The sequence below is a fragment of the Triticum urartu genome, chromosome 5A (genome assembly GCF_056163025.1).
Source record: "Triticum urartu cultivar PI428250 chromosome 5A, HENAU_Tu73, whole genome shotgun sequence".
Classification (NCBI taxonomy): Eukaryota; Viridiplantae; Streptophyta; class Magnoliopsida; order Poales; family Poaceae; genus Triticum; species Triticum urartu.
In genome coordinates, this window is record NC_141877.1 from 341,264,610 (window position 1) to 341,269,414 (window position 4,805).

Sequence of the window (4,805 nt, forward strand, 5' to 3'; positions counted from 1 at the left end):
ATAAAAAAAGCACTACCAGAGTCCTTCAAAGGTGGATCTTCAAAGAGGAAGGGGAAAACCTTTTAGCAGAAATCCACGTCGTACTCGGCGGTCACCATGCCGCAGCCCGGGCTCTTGTAAGCAAGGCCTTCCGTACAGGATTCTATTGGCCAACGGCTCGGGCAGATACACATGACTTGGTCCAATGTGATGTCCGAATAATTAAGCTACAGTAAACCCCTGCTAATGGTGCCATGTCATCACATTACTATTGCTAATCCTTACTTGATCCAAATCACTGTTCATGTTCAAACTCAAATTCAAAGTCAAAAATTCAAATTTGCCAAACATGAAAACTAAAATGTTCAAAGTGTGGCAAATAATCCCCGGTATTTTGCATGTTGGAACCAACCTCTTTTGGATTCCCAAAGTGCCCCTAGAAAATTGTTTAGTGGTCCCACATCAATTAAATTGGCCTTTTTTCTAAAAATGGTTACGCAACTCCTTTGGACCCCAAACTTTTTGGTGTCATCTCAAGTTATTGTGTTAAAATTTATGTGCCAAGTTTTGTTCAAAGCAAAAATCATTTGATGTCCCAACTAGATGCAAAACAGGGAAAGGTAATAGAAACAATTTGTTTTTTTAAGAGGAAAAGCCTTCCCCCCCTCCTCCCCTGGGCCTTGGCCCAACTAGCCACTAGGCCGGCCCAGCACGCCCCTGTTTCCCCCTTACCCTGTTCACTACAGCCGTGGCTGCCACCGATGCCCGCCACGGCACCGGTCGGCACCGTGGCGACCATCCGCCGGCGAACCGCCCCCTACTAGACCCTGGCGCGCCCCCGCTAACCCTAACACGCCCCTCCCTCGCTCTCTCCCCCACACCCTCGCGCCCCATCTTCCTCTCCGCCTCGCCCGAGCGCTGCCATTGCCCTGGCCACCTCGCCGGCGTGCTCTCCGTCGACACCGCGACATGGGAAGGCGTCCACGAGCTCCGCAGCTCCCCTCTGCATCGACTACGGCCACCAGTTCAAGCCGGGCGCCCCCACATCGCTGGATCCGAGCTCTCTTCCCCGTCGGCCGCCGTGCGCCTCCCGCCATCGATCCCGTCTCCCTGCGCTCCTAAACCGCTCAATGAGCCTTTCTTGAGCTCCACGGTGAGCTTCCGCTTCTCTTCCCTCCCTTAGCGCCGTCTCTCGTAGCCCGTAGCCCTGCCGCCATCGTTGGCCGAACGCCTCCGCCGCTAACCTCGTCGCCGGCCCCGTGCCGGCGACCATTTGGTCCAGCCCCGCTGCCTTTAGCTGGCGTACAAGCCCAGGGACCCAACGCGCTCCTCCGCGGGCTTTGCCGTGCCCAGCTTCGCCGGTTCCATCGACGCCCGAGCGCCATGGCCGCTCCTGGCCTCGCCTCCAACTGCCGCCTGCTCCTGCCCATGGCTACGCCCGCCTGCTCCTCGCGCGCGGACGTCCGGCCGTGCAGCCCCGCGCCCCTGCCCCTCGCTGCTAGTTGCGCTGCTGCTCACTACTTGGCCGCTGCTTGCTGCTCTGCGTACCTGCTACTGCGTCGCTGCACTGCTTGCTACTGTAGCTGCTGCTAGTTAGCTTTGCAATTTCTACGTTGACTAAGCCCCTAAACAGCCCCTAATCAGCGTTTAAATAGTTGTTAATATTTGTAAAAATAATATGATTTGGTAGTAGACTTGTCAAGGCTCAAATGTTTCCATTGTACCGAATCCAGTTGATGCATGGATTAATTCCTATGAAAATCGTAAATTGCTATCTTATGTTAAAAAGAGAACATATTTAACCTCTAGCATCGTGTGTTGCGTGTTGTGTATGTGTGCCGTGCGTGTGGCCGGCTGGGTTCTGCCCAGTAGTGGCCGGCCCTTGTTAGTACTAGGGTTAGCTAGTAGTATTAATTAGTGCTAAGTTAGTTTAGTAGTAGATGACATGTAGGCCCCATTAAATAAATTGGGTTTAATTAATTGTTTAGGTAAATAGTCCATGACATGTGGGTCACAGCTCTTCTTTTGACTAGTCAAATTGACTTGGTCAACCCGTATTAAAAGTAATTTAGAAAATCTAGAATATTGTTTAATCTTTGAAAATTTAATAGAAAATAAACCATAGCTCGGATCGAAAAACTTTATACATGAAAATTGTTCAGAACGACGAGACGAATCTGAATACGTGGTCCGTTTACCTGTGAGATGCCTCTATCTATCTGAACATGGAACTTTCCCTCTCCGGGCATCTGTTTGACACAGGTCCGAAACCGGGAAAATATTCCCGGTTGACTTCCCCCTTCACCTGTATCGTGTAGCACCGCGTTAGAACACGTCTAGCTCTGCCTGTTGTCCTGTTATGCACTTGCTTGCTATGTATTTACTGTTTCTTCCCCCTCTTCTCTCCGATAGACCCCGAGACCGATGCCGCCCCTGTGATCGACTACGTCGACGACGACCCCTCCTTGCCAGAGCAACCAGGCAAGCCCCCCCTTTGATCATCCCGATATCGCCCATTCCATTCTCTCATGCTTGCATTAGATATTGCTACTGTTATTGTTTGCTCCTATTCTGCTGCATAGCCTGTTTATTGTAACCTACTATTGTTACCTACCTGCTTATCCTAAACTGCTTAGTATAGGTTGGTTAGAGACCCATCAGTGACCCCCCCCCACTTGACCCGACTGCCCCGCTGGATTATCAGAAGACCCGATCAACGGGATCGAAGACCAGGCCCCGACACCTCACGTCACATCACGCCCCTTTGTTGCTCGACTCTGTAGAGTTACCATCGAGTGCCGAGGGTGGAACCTCATACATCACTCCTGATGAGATCTCTGTAGAGTAGCTATTCGGTCGTGGTCATCGAGGGTGATTTCCTCCTTAACCACCTCTGATACGACTCTGTCGTGCAACCCCTCAAGTGTGAACCTCTAGGGTGGTTCTTCTTACGTTCACCTTGATGTTTACATCGAGTGGGAATCCGACAAGGGTGATTCCTCAGGTTTTCTCCCTTGGTGTTAGACACACGGTTACTATGGTTACTATGACTTTGCACTGGACCCTGTTACTAAAGACGGGTTGGCCCTGAGGGGTACCCGCGCGAGCTTAATTGCGAGTGATGTGGAGTCGGGCGGACTTGGAAGGTGCCCGCGAGATAATTACGAGGCGTGGCCGGGCATTCCTAGTCCTTGTCGCAAGTCCTCGAGACGGGGCAACGGGGTCACATCTTTCGTGAGTCTCTGCTTGTTACCGCGCGTTCCTAATCCACTACGATTTGAATATTTGATCCGAGGGGCCTCTGGCCTGATAGCACTAACCATCACGTGGGCATAGTATGGGCGTTCTGCGTCGTATGCATCAGCCGAAGCTTAATAGACGTCAGCGATTGAGCGGCGCGCGCCGGGTTGGACTGCGTAAGCACCTGCCTTGTTGAAGGAGGTAGCTAGGTCTGCTCACCGGCTGCCCACGCAACGTGCAGGAGTTCCCGGGGAGATGTCCCATGACCCCTGGGGGCATAGGTTTAGTCCGGCGTGCTGGCCTCTCTATTAAGCCTAGGTCGGGTTGCGGCGTATTGTTTGGCCGAGGCCGGACATGACCCAGGAAAGTGTGTCCGGCCGGAGTTAATCGAGCGTGGTGGGTAAGTTGGTGCACCCCTGCAGGGAAGAAAACATCTATCGATAGCCTGTCCTACGGTAACGGACACTTGGAGTTGTATCCCGATCGATACAACTAGAACTGGATACTTGTGATGAGAACTGGATGGTGATGAGAATTGGATTGTGATGATAACTGGATAGTATGGCTCTGGGATTGCTTTCTCGCAGGGAGTCGAGAAAGGATCTCCGGCCGAGGTTGATAACACTACTACTACTTTACTTTATGCTACTCTACTCCCTCCTGTTGCTGCAAGATGGTGGTTTCCAAAAGATGCTAGTCTTCGATGGGACTAGGCCTTCTCTCTATTCTGGCATTTTTGCAGCCCAGTCCACATATACAACCTTCCTTTGATAATGTTGCATATGTAGTGTAGATCCTTGCTTGCGAGTACTTTGGATGAGTACTCACGGTTGCTTTGCTCCCCCTTTTCCCCCTTTCTTCTTTTTTCCGGTTGATGCAATCAGATGTCGGAGCCCAGGAGCCAGATGCCACCGCCGATGCCTACTACTACGTGGAGACCGGCGACGACCAGGAGTAGTTAGGAGGCTCCCAGGCAGGAGGCCTTGCCTTTTCGATCGTAGATGCTTTTGTGCTAGCCTTCTTAAGGCAAACTTGTCTAACTTATGTCTGTACTCAGATACTGTTGCTTCCGCTGACTCTTGTGTATTCGAGTTTATGTATTCGAGCCCTCGAGGCCCCTGGCTTGTAATATAAAGCTTGCATTATTTTAATTTGTGTCTAGAGTTGTGTTGTGATATCTTTCCGTGAATCCTTGATCTTGATCGTACACGTTTGCGTGTATGATTAGTGTACGATTGAATCCAGGGTGTCACATCCAATGTTGCGCCGGTTGCCAGCTCTTTGCAAATCAAAGCCACATGCCACCCACCGCCCTTCAAACAATCCCCATTACGTGGCCCTTCGCAGTCTAGGGGCTTGACATGGTTGGACCCCTTAAAGGGGGAACCCACAAGAAAAATACTTACTGGTCATAGTGGATAAATTCACCAAATGGATAGAGGCCAAGCCTGTTAAAACAGCCGAATCCAGACCAGTGATAGACTTCATATCTCAGGTCGTACACCGTTATGGCGTCCCCCACAGCATCATCACTGACAACGACACAGACTTCACAGCCGATGAGGTAAAACTCTGGTGCAGCAAAA

General features: G+C 51.2%; 1 long non-coding RNA gene across 1 annotated transcript; it reads left to right on the forward strand.

Annotated features, from left to right (window-relative positions):
- Positions 1 to 728: 728 nt before the first annotated feature.
- Positions 729 to 4,390, forward strand: LOC147971321 (uncharacterized). Its single transcript, XR_015604629.1, has 3 exons — positions 729 to 1,132; positions 2,392 to 2,460; positions 4,104 to 4,390. It is a non-coding gene; the product is annotated as an uncharacterized LOC147971321 (long non-coding RNA).
- Positions 4,391 to 4,805: the final 415 nt, after the last annotated feature.